General features: G+C 35.7%; 1 pseudogene; it reads right to left on the reverse strand.

The window, feature by feature from the left end:
• Positions 1-2,368: 2,368 nt before the first annotated feature.
• LOC132436657 (large ribosomal subunit protein uL4 pseudogene) lies at positions 2,369-3,698 on the reverse strand (annotated as a pseudogene).
• Between the last annotated feature and the right edge of the window lie 16,281 nt (positions 3,699-19,979).

The raw sequence follows: 19,979 nt of genomic DNA on the forward strand, positions 1-19,979 counted from the left end.
GGAAAAGAAAAGTAACTATTACTTTGTAATTGAGGAGGCCTGAATGAGTTCCACCCTTCAATCAGAGTCCTACCAGCATTCAGTAGCACAAAACGTGTTCCTCAAACTTCCTCACACTATAATTTTATGTACTTTTCTTTATAATTCCCCAAGATGTCTTAGAATTTCCACCATTTTTACATATCTTTTATGCAATTCTTACCAGTAAAGTTGTAAAATAAAGCCACTCTTATCCTTCTATCCATTTAGGGTTTTTGCACCCAGGGCATAAATATAGTGCTATGAGTTTGGTTTTAGCAAACAATGTATGTGTCATACCTTATAATTCTTTCCTGGCTTTGGTTTGACATTAAAATAGGAGAAATGGCATACTCAGAGCTCCGTTACCTTTTATAGCAGACATGCAGTGTTCTCCAAGAAGATGAATGACTGGGTTACATTCTGATTATTAAAGTGAGTGAGGTTTATTACTCTGTTCAACAAAAGTGTATTTAATAGCATTTTCATTATATTCAAATCATTTCCAGAGTTACACACTTAAAAAGTAAATGAAGTGTAGTTCTGTAGAGAATCACTCCTGTGTGAATTCAGGCAAAGTAAGAATAGTATATTATTCTTAATGGAAAATTCTGGATACATATTTGAGCTATAAATACATGTAAAGATGAATGATATGTTTTCCAAGGGTATTTTACTGTGAAGTTAAAGGTGATTAAGGCAAAAATGTATTAAGAAGTTTGAAAATTTCTTTTGGAAAATGGGTGGCGTGCTCTTCAGTTTCTGCAGCCTTATCGCGGTCCATCCCTCAAGTCGCTCCATTTGCTCCGCGCAACACTTGCTTTGTGTGTGTCTTGATGTTCACGTGCTGAATGATGGTATTTCCCCTACTTCCCTGGGGAGGCATGAGTCCCTTCTGCTTCCAGGAAGAGCTCTGCATACATGTCTGTGCATAATATTTTCTCTCACTCCTCACCCTTGTTCTTTGGGATTAGGCGAAATCCTTCCACGTAACCGGCCTAAATAAGCCTGGTAATCAGGTAATATAAAGTATTAAGCCTCAATAAAGCTGGGAGAAAAAAATGTAAAAATACAATGTAAATAATAAAAAGAATATAAGGTAATGAGAGAGAAAAGTTGTTTTACTATCTCCACAACATAAATTATGATATTGATCGTCCAAAGGTGGGAATGATATGAAAGGGGAGTTAATTCTGTAGATTTAAATAAAGGGATGATCAAAAGTTAAGGGAGATGCAAAAGGGAGGAGATATGGGGATATATGTATATGTATAGCTGATTCACTTTGTTATACAGCAGAAACTAACACACCATTGTAAAGCAATTATACTCCAATAAAGATGTTAAAAAAAAAGTTAAGCTAAATTAACAAATCATGTATAATTTTCCAATTTTTACAATTTAAAAGTCACCTTTATTCATAATTAAGTAATAGGTAAAAGGACTAATGAAATAACATTTTACTCGATTACTTAATATCCAGTGGCAGAGTGTGTTGCTCTGTCTTATCCGTCGAGTCCTTCTGCATTGAATTAGGGCAGCACATTTGTAAGTAAATCTCAGTTTATAGACTTATATGGTAACTTCAGTTTTTTTCATTCTGGTTTCTTGCATCAGTCATGTTAACCTGTATTGATTTTTATAATCTGTAAGAAATTAGATCAGGCCACTTAGAAGTGAGGCTGTTGGTCAGAAAACAAACAAAAGAATTGAAAATGTGACCCACAACACTATTATTTAAAACAGCAGTGCCCTCTACCACTAGCTGTTTATAACTGTGAAACCCGCAAGGCTGCAGAAGCTGAGTCTCTTAAGAAAGCTCATTGCATTCTTTAATCTGAAAAGAGACTCTATTATAGAATTGAGCCTGATGTACAAGCTGGTAAACACATATTTGGCCAAGGAAAAATATTTACAGTAAAATAGTACCTGTCAGGATTCAGTATTTAACGAACACATTGAAATTAGGATGTATTTAAAGTTTTCAGTTAAAAATTTAACAAACACATCATCTAAAATAACTTCAGCTTTGTGTTAGTTTTTTCTTCAATTTTTAAACCAATTTTTTTTCACTTTTTTTAATTGAGGTATAATTGATCTATAACATTATATTAGTTCCAGGTGTACAAATAATGATTTGCTATTTGTATACATGGTGCAATGATCACCACAATAAGTCTAGTTGACATGCGTCATCATACAGTTACAACATTTGTTTTTCTGGTGTGAGAACTTTTAAGACTTACTCTTTTTTTTTTTTTTCATGTTTCTCACTTCTCTTTGATCAGGTCTTTATTCAAAATTAGCTGTCCAAAATGATTTGACCTTTACCGAATAAGCAAATTTAAGTTTATGCTGCAGCCTTCTTTTCCTCTGTGGTGGGTTTCTTTTCTGCAGGCTTCTTTTTAGCGGGCTTCTTTTCAGCTGCTTGTTTCTTAGTCACTGGGGACATCTTTCCCACCAAAGCTTTCTTTCGCTTCTTCAGCTTCTTAACGCAAACAGCCTTCTTTCCTTTCTTTCCCACCACAGGCTCCTTGCCTGGAATCCCCTTCTCATCCGATTTGGCTTCTAGTGCTGCTGCTGCCCTATCCATCCGGATTTTGTGGTTCTTGGCCTGGCGAAGAATGGTGTTCCGGTGCATGGTCTTTGCATATGGGTTTAGCTTCAACATGATTCTCAGGTTTTTCAGTGGATTCTTCTTCAGGACTCTGCAATGAATCTTCTTGCGTGGTGCTTGCAGGACTCTTTGGATCTCTGGGCTTTTCAAGATTCTGCTAAGGTCTGTATTGAGCATCTTGTGCGTGGGGAGGTTGTAGTTACTCTTGAGGGGAGCAGCTTTACGCCAAGTGCCATGCAGCTCCTCTAACTTGCGGAAAAGCACTTTCAGTCCAAATGCAGGAGCGTCGCACATGCCCCCCAGGAGCAAGTTTCAAAATGTTCAGTTTGCTTATATTAAGCAGAGTAGTTCCAGGGATGTTTCTGAAGGCCTTGATGATACCGTTGTCCTCATTATAGACGATGCAGGGTCCCCTGCGCTGGATACGGCGACGGTGTCTCACTTTGCCTTTGCCAGCTCTCATTCGCTGCGAACCGTAGACCTTTTTGGATATCATTCCTGGCCTTAAGGTTCTTCTGAAGCAAAACGGCCTCCTTGGTCTTCTTGTAGCCTTCAACTTTATCTTCAACTACCAAAGGAGGTTCAGGAACTTCCTCTGTACGATGACCTTTAGACATGGCCAGCGCTGGTAAAGATGAGGCAGCCAACGCAGAGCAGATGGCATATCGCTTCCGCATTGTATTCAGTCTGCGGTGCCAATGTCGCCAGGTCTTGGTTGGCGCAAATATACGACCCCCAAGACACATATTTCCCAAAGCACCCTGGCCAGAACAGTGAGTGCCGCCACCTCAAACCCTGGGAATTCGAACCACAGGCCTGCCAGTACCCCAAGACTCAGCACTGGTTTGATAACCTGCTAATTCACTGACAGCATAGGGCTGTCTGTTGTTTTTGCGCAAGTTGATGTGAACAAAGTTCACAATATCTGGTCGAATGGGAGCCTTGAACACAGCAGGCAAAGTGACATTTTTGCCAGCTGACTCCCCCTTTTCAGAGTACACTGATATCAGTGGACGAGCACACACCATGGCGGGAGAGGAGAAGGCCACGCTCCCCTCAACCCGGCAGCTCCCACAGGAAAAGCAAAATCTACTCTTCTAACAACTTCCAAATATGCAATTTGGTGCTATTAACTATAGTCACCATGCTTTACATTATGTCTCCATAATTTTTTAAACCAATTTTAAAAATATAATCTAATGTGCCTGTAAATCATAATTTAGGCTGATTTTTTAAAATGTCTTTATCTTAATATTCTTTGATATTATTTTTAATATTGCTTATTACTCTGTTTATCCTTACAATTTTCTATACAGCATTTGGGTTGTATATTACTGAACAAAAATGAGCGGTTATAATCTGAAATTAGCAATCATTCTAACCCAATGAAAAACATTGATGAACTTTTGCTTAAGAATAAATATGAGTTTTATAATAAAAATATCAATATAATTTTGATAAGTAGATCTTTTTGGATAACATTATTAACATTTAGATTATGAGATTACAGTCGGCCCTTGAACAACACAATTTTGACCTGTGGGGGTCCACCTATACACAGATTTTTTTCTCAGTAGCAGATACTACTACAGTCCTACATGATTTGTTTTTTTTTGTTTGTTTGTTTTGTTTGTTTTAGATTTGGATTTCTCATATGCGAGAGATCTTGTGGTATTTGTCTTTGTCTGACATTTCACTTAGGATAATGCCCTTTAGTCCACCCATGTTGTCATAAATGACAAGATTTTATTCTTTTCTATGGCTGAATAATATTCCATTGTTTTCCATGTGTTGACCATTGTAAATAATGCTGCAGTGGACGTGGAGGTGCATATATCTTTGCAAGCTTCCTTCAGATAAATACAAAGAAGTGGAATACCTGGATCATATGGTAGTTCTATTTTTAATTTTCTGAGGAACCTCCATACTATTTTCCATAGTGGCTGCAGCAATTTACATTCCCACCAACAGTGCACAAGGGCTCCCTTTTCTCCACATCCTCTCCAACACTTGTTATTTCTTTTTTTTTAATAATAGCCATTCTAATAGGTGTGAGGTGACACCTCACATAAGACCTGAAACCATAAAACTCCTGGATGAAAATATAGGTGGTCAGCTCCTGACATAGGTCTTAGCAATAATTTTTTAAATCCAACATCAAAAACAGAAGTAACAAAGGCAAAAATTGACAAGTGGGATGACATCAAACCACTTTCATTTCCTCTGCACAGCAAAGGAAACCATTAACAAAATGCAAAGGCAACCTACTGAATGGGAGAAAATATTTTCAAATCATATATTTGATAAGGAGGGGCTAATATCCAAAATACATAAAGAACTCATACAAATCAATAGCAAAACAATCACAAACAATTCAAATAAAAATTGGCAGAAGATCTAAATAGATATTTTTCCCAAAGAAGACATACAGATGGCTAACAGGTACATCATTAACCATCAGGGAAATGCAAATCACATCCATTTATTTCTAAGGAAAGTGGTACTAGCAATTTTCAAGACTTCTTCAGATTCAAATATGCTAAAGTATGAATGTCTCATGTGTTTTCATCACGTTACATTACAAATTTATAACTTATTCTTTTAAGATTAATTAGAAGCAGTAAGGGCTAGTCTTTTTTTTTTTTTTTTTTTTTTTCGGTACGCGGGCCTCTCACTGCTGTGGCCTCTCCCGTTGCAGAGCACAGGCTCCGGATGCGCAGGCTCAGCGGCCATGGCTCACGGGCCCAGCCGCTCCGCGGCATGTGGGATCTTCCCGGACCGGGGCACAAATCTGTGTCCCCTGCATCGGCAGGCGGACTCTCAACAACTGCGCCACCAGGGAAGCCCGAGGGCTAGTCTTTTGAGTCCAATTTTAGTGGTTTCATTGAAATATACACTGAGAAAAAAAGATATTTTATTGAGGTTCTTTTAAAAGCTATAGTCACTAAATCCTTTGTATTTTTTAATGACACTAAAATTCTATTCTATATCAAATGAAGCTATATGCAGTTTTTATTACATATTTAGCAGTAGCTAAAAGAAAAAGTTAAATTGCTTAAAAGCAATAATTTACCCAAGACCTTGTGAATTTTAGAAAAGGACCACTATTCAAAAGATGTGGCAGCATACTATACAAAGTAAATACAGTTACTAAAATGATTTGGCATGCCACAGTAAGTTCCATTTGAATTTTGAAAATATATTCTTCTGGTTGTCCAGTTGTACATAGAAGCTGAAATCAGTGCTGAATTTTACAGCTCCATCCTCCCAATGCCCAGTTTATCCAGTAGAACAATATGGCACTTTTTAAAAGTGCATCAGTGCTCCTAATCCACCAGGGTTTAATACATCATTTGCTGTGCAATGCATAATTCCCTGGTGTTGTAAAAAGTTAATGCTGTTACAAAAAAGTCCCCAACACTCATGGGAGGAATTTATGTATGGGTATTCTCTGCTTTTTAAAGTTCGCTATACACCACTTCACTTTCACAAAAGACCTACATTAGTACATTAGTACCTGTCTTTGATAATCAAAAGAAATCCGAAGAGGATTTTTGTTTTTACAAAACATGGTGAAAAGTGAAACTAGCATTCAGGGTTCGTCTTGTAGCAGCTGATGTACAGGCAGCATGCACCCCAAACCGTGAGAGTGGCACCTGCAATCTCCTTCCCAGGGAACTACACTTAGCATCTTAGCATCGAGCCACCATAGCTTCGAACTGCATCTGTGAGCATCTGTGCTGTATCTTGATTTATTTTGTGCCTCCTAGCGAGATATGTCCTTAGGTAATTGCTTCTTTGCTTTATGCCATTTTGGCTTCTAGAAGGCTTCATAGAAATGCTCTACTTTAGGATAGCGGGAAAACCTGTTCTTGGGTATTCAAGGTGAATAAGAGTTGTATCATTTTATTGAGCTATGGCTTTTTGGGTTTAATAAGTACAAAACCTAGAAAATAGGGGTCAGTTTTTTATGGTATCTCATCTAATGTTAAAAACCATGTGGAGGACTGGATCTGTATCGCATTTCATGCTGTGCCCCCTGGGAGGATGGGGCCCAATTTAGTTTCAGTGGAGTCAGTTGAAAATTTCTGTGGAAAACCTTCAACCTAGTTAAATGATTAACTCTCAAGTAAAAAATAAATAAATAAATACATAAAATAAATATTTATGTATATATATCTGAAACATTCTCTGATTAGAAGCCATGTGAGTATCACTAATAGTGTAAGTACAAATTAAACTAAAAAAAATCTGTTTCTTCCTTTTCCTCTGTTGGCCCCCTAGTCCCTACCCTAACCCTCAGCTTGCATTTTAAGACCCTTCTTCCCTAGCAAAGATCCCACAAACAAGAATTAGTCTGGTGTATTAATTGGTGAAATTAGTCAGGCTCTTTTTCAGTAAACCAGAACATGTTCTCATCCATTCATATCTCCCTATTGTTCAAATTAGTTGCCTTGGAAATTTAAAGCACCTAATATACTCCACAAAGATAATCATAATCTCCACTTCCATCGTGGTTATCAGTGATCAAGATGGGCTTAACGGTTGGTTCCTTTATCTTAACTAACTTTCAGACAGGTTTCTTCCTGAGGATAGGCCCCTGACCTCCCTTAGAAAATTTCCTTTAGAACACTTGTGATTGTAAATTCTTCCTCTGCCCCTTTGAGATGGAAATCTTCTCCAACCCAGAAACATTTTGCTCAAAGACCTGGGAGTTACCCCTTTGAAATGTAATCATCTAAGATAATACGCCTCCTTCCCAGTCTCCGTTGGGGGGCAGCAGCCCAAGTTTGTTAATACGTGACAATTAACAAGCAAAGGTGACCTACTCACGTTGACCAAACCCCGCGCTGAAGTCCTTTAGCGCTTTTCCATAAACTAACTCCGGCAATTAAAAGTCCTTCCTCTCCAGTCGAGTGAGTTGTCTCTCTTCTACTACACAAGTCTTGAGCAGGAGACTTGACCTTATTACAATAGTCTTGAATACAGTCTTCCTTGACACTTTTAACAAGTGTTCAGTGCAATTTTGCTTTGCGTCAATTATTTAGTTTTCCTCTCTCTCCCATTTCTGTACCATTTACACATACATCAATCCCTTGTCTTTTCGTCTATCTCAATATTTCTCAAAAAACTTTAATAAGAACCATGATTTGTAGGTTGCCTCTCTTGAAACCAAAATAAATGAATGAATAAAAAATAAATAAAATAAAGGGAAAGGAGAAATGAGGCAGGTTCCCAGTATGATTTTTGCAAAGGATACAGTATATAAATAAGAAGCTCATTAAGTCATGAGTACTAATTTAATACTCTCATAGTCTAAAGGAGAGGTTACAAATTGTATGATAGTAGGCCTGAGGATGGATTTTATTTGACCTGCTCAGTGTACTACAATTCAGGAGATTTCACGTAAATTTTCAGGTTTCTAGCATCTTAAACAAATTGTGTAATCTCCCAACCCTAGATATTCATTCCAGCAAGACAGCGGAATCAACTGAGAAAATAGAAAAACAACAGCCTTCATTTAGAGATAACTTACAAAAGATATACCTCAAACTTATTTTTATTCGTTCTTCAAGCTGTTTTGAGCGTGTAATATATTCGTTTCTGCCAAGTGGTTAAAGTAGTAAATGGCTTCCGATGAAATATTTTGAGTTTCTGATTTCCAGGAAATTTGCACTTTATTTTTCTCAGCTTTATGTCAGCAAAACTGATAACCTTTTAGACCACCCAAATTTTATATAGAACTGTAACAAAAGTGATTTTTTTTACATTTTTCCCATATAATAAGTTACATTTACTAGCATAGTTTGGTGTTATATCATTTTATTATTAAATTCTCTTTTTTTAAATACATTTCCATCTCTCTTTTATTATTTTGAGACAAAAGTGACTAAGGTTAATTCTGGGCTTAATACTCATTGTTAAATAAATAGTGAACAATTAATAAACAAGATTGATTATAGTTGGTGTGTGTGTGTTGTGTGTGTGTGTATGTGTGTGTGTGCTGACCCAAACCAGCATGTTTTTAGCTGGCTTTTTTTTTCATTTCACAGAACACTGGCTTCTAGTCAAGGTTCCACTCATCACTAGTTGAATAAATTTAGACAAGTCACTTAAGCCCACTCAGACCTGTTTCCTCACAGTAAAATAAGGAGGCTGAAATACACATACTCTAAATTTCCTCAAGTTCTAAAATAACATAACGTGGGGATTATCACTATGGTGAATGTTCGTGTATCAGGGCAAGCTTGAGTTCTGAAGTGAGGCAGAAACTTGGTTCAGTGGCTGCTGTGCTTCTAATATTTCAGCATGAAATACGATGTTTACTATAGGTATTTTAATTATAGAATTTTTACTACAGATTTTTTAAATCAGGTTAAAGATGTTTCTTTCTATTCCATACTTCTACGAGTATTTATCATGGATAGAGTCCAGTTTTATTAAATGCATTTTTGCATTGATTAAGATAATATTCTGTTAATGTAGCAAAATATATATTTCCTAATGTCAAATAATTTTTACATATTTTAACTGGGATAAATCCTATATGATTAGGTTTTACAAACATGATTTGCTGGCTTATATTTGTTAATATTCTAATATTTACAGTTTTTATACTTACATTTTTCTTGACTTTGGAATGTAATTTTTCTTTTTCCTACTGTCTTTGGTATAAAAGTTATACAAGATTCATAAGGCAAGTTGCAGATACTTGTGTGTATTTGTGTGTGTGTGTATTCATAATCATTGGATAAATGCTTGCAAGATGATTATATGTTATTTTAAGGTCCAAACCACCTGTTTGGCTTGTCAGTAGAATTTAAGTGATTTATCTCACTTACCCAATTTTTTCAATGGTTATAAATATATTCTAGTTTTTTATTAAATTCTGACTCAGTTTGCATAAGCTATAGCATCACCTTTGGAAAACTATTGCCCTGAATTTTTTTTAAATTAAAGTATAGTTGACTTATTATATTACCTTCAGGTATACAACACTGTGATTTGATATTTTTTTAAAGATTATACTCAATATAAAGTTATTATAAAATATTGGCAGTATTTCCTGTGCTGTACATTACATCCTTGTATCTTATTTATTTTATACCTAGTAGTTTGTACCTCTTAATCCACTTCCCGTATCTTGCCACTCCCCACCAGACTTGACCACTCTGGTACCACTAGTTTGTTTTCTGTATCTGTGAGTCTGTTTCCTCCTGTTATATTTGTTCATTTGTTTTATTTTTTAGATTCCACATATAAATGAAAAGATACAGTATTTGTCTTTCTCTATCTGATGTATTTCATTAAGCATAATACCCTTCAGGTCCATCCATGTTGTTGCAAATGGCAAAATTTATTTCTTTTTTATGGCCGAATAGTAGTCCATCGTATATATATACCACATCTTCTTTATCCATTCATCTGTTGATGGGCAGTTACATTTCTCCCATATCTCGGCTATGTAGAGATCTCATTATTACCATAAGGATTAAAATAATTCAGAGTCACAGTTTTTACCACATTTCCATTTAATTGTCAGTATTTGTAAGTGCAGAAGATGGAGGAATGAGAGAAAACAACAGTGGATTTTCTAAGCTTAATTCACTGGTGACTCCAGCTGAAGCTTTTGCTCTAGGTGCCATCTGTTTTCACCAAAGTAAATAAACAGGCTTTGGCATCTGGAATACAGCCAGTGATCTGGTGAATGTTTGTTTGCCCCTCTTGACAAGTATTGAAAACACACTGGAAGTTGTTTGAGGTTTATACCTGGCAGGCCCAGCAGTACACCTCCATTCACTGTGCTGTCACAGGCTTGCATCGATCTATGACTCTGTCCATAGTTTAGTCCAAAAGAAATGGAATTGTTCCCATCACTAAAATAACATGAAGCCAAATCATTCTATTTATTGCTAGATCCTAGAGAACAGAAAATATCATAGGATTAGAGGAGACAAATGAATCCCATGAAAATATTGGGCCTATATTTTCATTTCATGAAAATATAGTTTCTGTGCAAAGAAGAGGGCTGCAATAGTCTGGAATAATCTGGATATTATTTTTACATCATAGAGAAAGATGTGCTATATGCCACTACCACTTTAAAAGGCACACACCTCTTGTTAGACCTTTTTGGATTTTAGAAGAAACAAACCCTAAAATTAAGGATATTACACATGATATTTAAGTGTAGAATAAAATGCCGTGCTTTAATTTGAACACAGAACAAGAAAAAAGCAAAAGTTCCCATCTGATCCATACTGGAATGTCAGCAGCTTTAACATTTGGGCCTTATCATTGAGTCGATAGGACTGGTTGCTGTGTGTGTCCGCGGACAGGGTATTGTATGCACATTTGGTGAGGCACTTATATCTGAACCCTATCAACTGCATGTAGGGTTTTGGCACAAAGCCATACCTTCTTCTCCAAAGAACTGTACTTTTGAGAAACGTTCTTGCTTTTCTACTGAGTCACCCAAGTGATTAAATGCCGAATCATAAAACTCTAGGTGTCTTTACAAGCAAACCTGCTCAGCATCACCTGCTTCTCATTTGCTCTACTTAGATACAGATTTGCCTGTGCTGAGAAGCACTCCATGGTCCTTTAGAAATGGTCTAAACGGCATCAATGATAAGTCAGTCTTAAAGCTAAACAAAGTTGTAGTAGAACTCTCAGCTTGCCTCCTTCTGCCACAATGCTGGATGACAACTGCTTCTACAATCAATCTTGGAATCTCCAGGGGACTTCCCTGTGACCTGTTTACTGAAGTGGGGAATATGTGAACCTGGTTTAGAGAAAACTGTGTCTCATAGCCGGTACCAGCTTCAAGATGACAGTAACAGAATGATTCCCCCGCTCAGTATCAGCCTTGATTAGCACGTTTAGTTACTCACTTTGCCTGGAAAGGGAGATGACCTGAGCGTGAAATGCTGGATGTTCAGCCACTTGGAGCAAGATTAGGTTCCAATAACAAGGGATTTGGGGAAAGAGGAATGTAGACGCACTCAGAAACGTGCTGTTACGTGTGTCCAGTGTGGATGCCCTCCAAAGGTCCCTGGATACAGAGGAAGCACTTGATAATCAGACACACAATGTGGCCCAACCTATGGATGTTGGGTTTCCTCCTCCACAAGCCCATGTAGGGAGTGAAAATTCAAACTTCAAACCTGACAGAGCCAGGACTGTGCTTATCAGTGTCTTGAGGGAAGGTTACTGTATCTTACTGCTTTTGAACATTGACACATGGCTTAGTCAAGCTTTCTTACTTTGCCCCTGGTAGACAGATGTGTGAGTCTTTTCTATGTAGGGTTTATAGCCCTTTCAGGAACCCAGCTTTTTGCAGAGGTTTCAATTTTAACTCCCTATCTCGCAAGCTAGAGCCCTCATCCTTTTCTTTTTCCCTGCTTGGGTTTTAAAACCCACTAATCACTTCTGCATTACCTGCCCTTCTCCACCAAAACAGGATTACCTGCCTCTTTCATCAACTTGAGAACCCACCATTCTTGCTCTCACTGACCTCTGCATTGCTGATACCTGTCACTTCCCTTCCTTTCTGGCAGGCATAGCCATGCATTAAAATATCTTTTATCAAAGTAATATTTAGTTAGCCTTTGTAGGTGTTTTACAGAATTGTTTGAATGTTGCCCTGTTCAGCTGTGAGATGACTCGTGTCTTTCCAATATAGCAGACCTTTTTTAACACTCATTTATTTTTTATTACTAAAGTTTGCCTGTGGAATGTACATAGCTACATATTGATGATGTGTCTAGATTTAAGCTATAGAACATATAATCATTGTGATTTTAATGCAGAATTTAATGTGACTTAATAATAAATTTTAAATTGCCAATTTAAATGTATTTGCAAATCAGGAGTCTATTGTCAAATCTTATGACTATTCAAAAACAAAATACAACATGATTACTTAGTTATAGCATATTTTCCTAAAAATAAAATTGTAGGTACTGATATTTATCTAAAATTTGAAAAGTATTGGTCAGTGCATCTAATCTTGAATAACATAGTTATTCTGGCATATTGCTATTATAAATTATTCCTTATAATTTCTTATAGGAAACATGCAGCTTTATAGACTACACTATAACTGCTGTGTAAAATTTGTACTACTCAAGTATATAAAATAGATGTAAACACACACACATATTAGAAAGACTAAATGAAGGTCCCTTAGAGATTTTTTTCTTAAAATGATGTATCCTGGAATTATCTTGAAAACAAGATTCTTAACACATTAACCATGATCGGGCAGTTTAAAAGAAGAACTAATAGTAAAGGGCAAATATAGTGCCTTTCTTTTCTAACTAAATATTAAGTTAGCTCAACTTCAACGTTGCTTGAGTTGCAACATGCATTATAGAACACAGAGCTAATTGCTTTAGTGTTTCAACCCTCCAAGCAGTGCAGATGTTATGCAAATGTTTTAGTGCTCATTTTCAGAAAGTAAACAATTGTGGTAAATTTTGCAAGGGTATTTTCTTTTTTTGCATTAGCACTAAACTTTCCAAAATTGTTGCCAGCTACAATGTTAGTGCTCAAATAAATTGAAATTTTTGTGGAGTAAAAACCTGTCAGATGTGGACGTATAATGGATTTTTTTTCTAATTGTGAAACACCATTACATTAGAGAGCAACATGGAGTTAAATAGAACTATTAGTATTATGTAGGCTCCCTAATTTGATGAAACATGTTATTGGTATCCACAGACAACAAGAATTTGTCAGGTGTATCTTTAATAAGTATAAAATACAAACAGGTTTATTTCTTCACGTGAAAATTATACTTAGAGAGCATTCAAGATTTTTCATAATCCTGTATTTTGTGTCGACGACAAAGATGAATTTAGAAAAAAATTCCATTACTAATAAATTCTTATAAAGATGATTTTGGAATTCAATAGCAAACTGATTTGTAATCATTTGCAAGTATATCATCCATGTGGCTTAGAAATCTGAATCTTAACAATTTATAAAAATTCCTACAGGAAGGTAGAGTGTAAATATTTCTTGATTATATGAATTTGAGAGACAGGGTGTTATTTGTTTCCTATTGCTGCTGTAACAAATTATCACAAACTTTAAGGCTTAGATTCATTATTTTAGGGTTCTGCAGTTCAAAAGTTCTCAATTCAAGATGTCAGTAGGTCAGTGTTCCTTTTGGAGGCTGCAGGAGAAACTGTTTCCTTGTGTTTTCCAGTTTCTAGAGGCCATCTGCATTCCTTGGCTCCTAGCCCATTGCTCCATCTTCAAAGCCAGCAGTATAAATCTTCAAATCTCTCTCTCCTTTCCGTCTTTTGCTTCCATTGCCATGTCTCCTTTCCTGCCTTACCCATTTCCTTAAAAGGGTCTTTGTGATTACATTGGGCCCATCCAGATAATCCAGGATAATCTACCCAACTCAAGAGACTTAATCATGGCTGCAACGTCTCTTTTGCCATGTGCAGTGGGTTGAACAGTAGCCTCCAAAAGATTTGTCTACCTGGAACTTCAGAATGGGACTTTATTTGGAATGAGGATCTTTGTAGGTGTAATTAAAGATCCCAAAATGAGATCATTGTGGATTAGGGTGGGCTCTACTTCCAATGAGGAGTATCCTTATAAATAACAGAAACGTATTAGACACAGAGAGTGGGAGGGGATGGGGAAGGACTCTCCCTCAGACTCCAGAAGGATTCAACCCCACTAACACCTTGATTCCAGACTCTGACCCCCGTACCTGTAAGAGAACAAATTTCTGTTGTTCAGAGTCCCCCAGTTTGTGATAATTGTTTATGGAAGCCCTAGGAAACTAAAATCCCATTTAAGGTAACATAATACAGGATCTGGGGATTATAGAATGTGGACATCTTTCAAGGGGCATTATTCTATCTACCACAAAGTCCAAATATCCTACCAAATTTGAGAAATTACTCTTACATTCTGGTGAGTTACATGCTTCTGTTTCTGTCTCATCAGCGTAGCAGGATGCTTAAAAGCAATGTCTTCACATTTCTCTTTATGGGTGATAATGATGTGATTGATATTCAAACACAAATAGTTTTAAGTAAAGAATGTTATTCCCCATGAAACAGCTTGCTAAAAGGCTGATGAAAAAAGTTTGGTGAGATCATATTAAAAGATACATATCCTAGAATCTTGATATACTGGCTCTATAATTTAGAAATATTTGCTATTCTCTTTGTACTGGTCCTTAACTGCAAGAACAATAAAATTCATAGAAAGTAGTTTATTAACTGGAGTTCTCTGAGCAAGACAAGCCCCAGTACCATCTCCAGGTTTTCCTTATGAGTTTGAATTGATTTAGGCAAAGGTCACACTTAACTATTTCTCCTCCATTTGTTTTCCAGAAGCTAATAGTTGCATCTAAAAGGCCCCAACTTTAACTTGGCAGTGAGTTATTACTGAATCTTCCAAATGACTCCACGGTGTTAGATTTTTTGTTCACAATTACACTTTACTAAAGGTCTTAATTATAAGTTTCTGTTAAATCTCAGCATGGATCTTTTCCATATTAGACAAAGATATTAATTGATTAGTAGATCAAATAGAATTGATTTGAAATACTATCAATAGCAAAACTGCAGTTGTTATTTTATGTGTTGAATTTGAATAACCCCAAATCAACCATAAAGAAAAAGAGACAACCTTTGTGAAAAATGCTTCAACACTGATGTATCCAGTTAGCCAATAGTTCACTACTGGTGTTCGCAATTTAATCAGACATCTTTTCACAACTACCAATTAAGGCTTTTTGTTGGGTTTTAGAGATAATAACGGAAAGCTGGCTACTCCTCATGTCCCCACTTAAGTCTTCAATTAATAATGACATATATACAAGAAAAATAAAGTAAGCGTTCTCACTGTTTAATGTCGGACAATGCAGGTAATTCAAACTGATAAATATTTTAGTGCGCTTAGGTATAAATATCACGGACAGACATAGCCTGAGAATTAAGCATTTAATACTTGTGACTATAATTTCTTGCTGCCTTGAATTTCTTTTCAGAAGAAACATGAATTATAGAGTTTTCTGTAGATTCTATTTCTAGTTGCCTGTTACAAGAACATACGGGATGTTATGACTAATTGAACTTAACTGAATTACAAGGGACTCACTGTTTTGCAGAAATGTTATTATTGGTTGGTCAGGTAGTAATATATAACAAGCAAGAGAATGACAAAAGTATTTTGACAACACCAAATGCTGCCAGAACTTCAGATAATACTTACTTTTTGGAAGAGAGGTCATCTTGAATTGTAGAGAAAAATTATAAAATATTAGAGTACTTTAAACATTAATGAAATAGACAGCATCTACAATGTTACTTTATTTTTCTGTGATTTAGGACAGAAGTTTACCAGAAGTACAGAGCTATTTATACTACTTTAAACCCCTACTGAATATTGCAATGCTTTCCTTAAAAAAAAAATCACATGAATCGAATACCATGCACATTACTAGACCACCGAACTATCTGCTAATGTTCTTGTATGTTCATAAAAGTACAAACTAGGTATCCACAAGGCACAGTAGTACATAATAATCACTGTTAAATATGTTATTTAATCTGCATTATTATTCTGATACATGATGGCATAATTTTCCTTGATTGAAACAAAGTGTTTCTAATTACATATCAATTTCTTAAAAACACATCTAGATGTATGCATCTTTTAAGCTAATAAAAGTAATCATCAAAAAGGAAGTTGATCCATGCTTACTAATACAATTATTAATAATTTCAAATTAGATATGAATAACAGTACATTTCTTTCCCAAAACACAGGGTAAGAAAAGTGAGTTTACATAGAATTTCTTATTTTACAGACATTATTTTTTGAGACTTCCTTTTGAATATTACAAATCTAGAAAAAGAAGGTAAAATGAAAGAAGCATGGAAGTAAGAGCTTCCATGAGGAAGAGGAAGGAGAAAATAAAGGGAAGATAGAAAGATGAAAGGATATAGAATCACTGACAAGAAAAGCAGGAAGAAAATGACGATATTCCTGAACCAATAGTGAGTGAAGATTCCATTAAACCCCACAGTACACTCCATTATACAAACAAACGAACAAAACTGAAGCAATCTGATTACTTAGAAAGTGCTCTTTCCCACCCACTTTGCTTTCCATTCTTAGTTCTGTTTCTCCAACTCAGTATTCTCCAACTCAGTTGCCTGGAACTACCAACATCTGCATTACCTGCAAGTTCTCAAGATCCCTGTCCTAAAGCAACTAAATCAGAAACTCTGGGAGCCCGGTCCACAATCTGCTTCTTCTTTCTTTCTTTTTTCTTTTATTTCTTCTTGGCAAACTTTCCAGGAGATTCGCATGTGCACTAAAAACCACTACTCTAATCCAGACCATCATCCTGTCTTCCTCAATCTCTTTATGTTCATCAGTTTCCATCCAAAGAATCCAAATGCCATACAAGGCTAAATGAAATGGAACACAGTAGTAATGTAATGTACCCCCTTAACTAGAGGTCCAAGACACTAATGAACACATGAAAAAATTAAGGCGTATTCGTTATGTTTGACATTCAACAAATTTTAAGAAAAAAAGGCAAGTGAAATGAAAAATTCTCCCACTGGCAAGTTTTCATAGTTCAGTATTTGCAAAGACAGGAATCCTGGGACTCATTTTCAATCTGTACTCCCTTCACACCAGCTCTATCTAAAGTGCCAGTGGAATTATCTTCCTTAGAGTCAGGTCTAGAAAGGTCAACATTTGGTCCAAATTGTTGGGTTCTTCCTGTTGCTTTCAAAATTAAGTATAAATGATTTGGCACTTTTCTAAATCTCCAGACTTTTCTACCTTCTACCAACTTCTGCAATGTTTCTCTTCTCTAAACTTTCCAGCTCATTACTCCCCACAGGACTCTGCACTGCCATGCCTACAACCTCATTCCTGCTATGTTTACAACCACGTACAATCATATTCCCATTTGAACTTGTAAAACTTCCATTTATTTTAAGTTCAATTTCATAATCTCCTCTTGCTTAATAAATGTAATCACTTACGTCCTATCTTTATTTTTGCTCCCCTATTTTAGCCATGTCATTCTTTTTGTGTTCTATTTGTTTGCTCACTTACAGTTTCTCTCTATGAATGGTGTTCAACTTTGACCCCAGAGATCCTTCTTGCAACACTTTATATCCAGTTATGTTTTAGAGATAGGTTGTCCCACCTGGATTTCTGTCATTCATCCATTGTTGGATGTTTCTAAAAACCTTTTTAATCATACAAATATTGCTTTACTTTCTCTATTAATTTGCTAGGGCTGCTGTAACACAGTACGACAAACTGAGTGGCTCAAACAGCAGAAATTGATTTTCTCATAATGGTGGAGGCTAGAAGTCCAAGATCAAAGTTATCAGCAGGGCTGGTTCCTTCTGAGGGCTGAAGGGAAGGACCTGTTCCAGGCCCTCTCCTTGGCTTGCAGATGGCTGTATTCTCCCTATGTCTTTACATCGTCTTCCATCTAGACCTGTATGTGTCCAAATTTCCTTTTCTTATAAGGATACAAATCATATTGGATTAGAAACCACCCTAATGACTTCATTTTAACTTAATTACCTCTTTAAAGACCCTATCTCTAAAAAAGTTCACATTCTGAGGTACTGAGGGTTAATACTTCAACATATGAATTTGGGAGGGGAGACAGAATTTAATTCATATATTCTTTCCCTTAAATCATGCAGAATGGCATAATGCATAATAACATGTATGAAAAGTGTAACGTAGAGATTAAGACCAATTATTTGGATAGTTTGAGGATGAAAAAGCCTCACTGGTTAAAAGATCATAATAATTAACTCACAAGAACATCATATAGTTTTACTTTTCTTAATAACTTCCCTCTCTTCCAATTTTCTCTATTGGTATGGTTTAAAGCCACAGGAAATGCATAGAATAACATCAAGTTTACACATTTGTTGTTAAATAAAATGCCTTCTTAAGAGCCACTGCAGACCTTTGGCAAATTATTGCTGAGCTGCTGCACTACAGGCACTGAGAAAAATTCAATCAATTTCTGCTATATTCAATTGCAAGAAAAAAACCCAAAAACCTAAAATATCATTCCTGAGTAGGCTTGCTTGAAAAGAATCCCATCATATTTTATAGTGGTGTTGTTTGGCATTATTTCCTACAGAGAATTGGTTTGGATAGAAATAATATGAGCTGAATTACGAAGATTTTTCAATGATATTCTTTGTCATCAGTTATTAAATGATCAGCATTATAGCATGTTGTTTATAAAGTACTAAAAACATTAAAAAATACCTAATACCTTTAAATAATTATCCTTTCTCTGGATAGAAGACAAGATGCCATGGCATATTTTAATTACTAAGAGTGAATCACTTTAACAGATTTATGTAGACCATCTCTAACAAATGTTAAAAGAATATAAAACAGTAGTTTACCTTTGTCATTGAGAAATAAGGCAAATGATCAGCCTTAGTATAAATTTATTTTATTATTTTCTATAATACATGATTCAAAACTTCTATCTTATAAAACTTTTCAAAATCATACAAAGTAATAAATTGATTAAAATAATTGATGGAATCATTGAATTTTAGATTTATGGAGAATTAGAGATCATGCAGTCCAAAAAAACATGTTTTTTTTCAAACAAAGAAACCAAGGACGGTTAAGGTTGACTCCCTGTTCAGTAATGGAATAGGTGCCTTAAAAGATAGAAATGAGAATTTTATATAATTCATCATTTCTAAGAGTTTATAGTCTATGCAAAAAAGAAGATATAAGTATGTTACAAATTAAATAAGCAAATATAATCATGGCAAAATGAGCAGTTACCATAAATAAGTCATCTTAAATAATATGTATTCTATTTGCAAGAACATGAATGGCAGATGTGGGCAAAATTTTTATTGAATAAACCTAAATTTTATTTCTATATTATTTTCCTAATTTGGGGAGGGTAAGACATTGGGGTTAATGTATGACAGCATGCTTTTTTATGCTGTCTTGGCTACTAAAGAAGTAAATGGAAAAATGTCAGAGCTTTTTATAGTCTAATCCATCCTTACACTTGAAAGATATCAGATTATATGGATTATCAAAGGTCAGTGTATTGAAAATTCTTAGGATTGGAAGAGATCATCCAGGTCATCTAGTTACTCACCAGCCAGTTGCTGAGAAGCTTTTCAGTGGCTGAACTGAAAATAGACCATTTGGGTTTTATTTTTCCTTCTTATATGGATATGGGCTGCAAATAGTTGTTTGAATTTGGGGAAGGTCAAATTAACTTCATCCAAAATGCCTTTCACCTTTGTTTCAGAATTCCCTTAGAAAC

Source organism: Delphinus delphis, chromosome 13 (genome assembly GCF_949987515.2).
Source record: "Delphinus delphis chromosome 13, mDelDel1.2, whole genome shotgun sequence".
Lineage (NCBI taxonomy): Eukaryota > Metazoa > Chordata > Mammalia > Artiodactyla > Delphinidae > Delphinus > Delphinus delphis.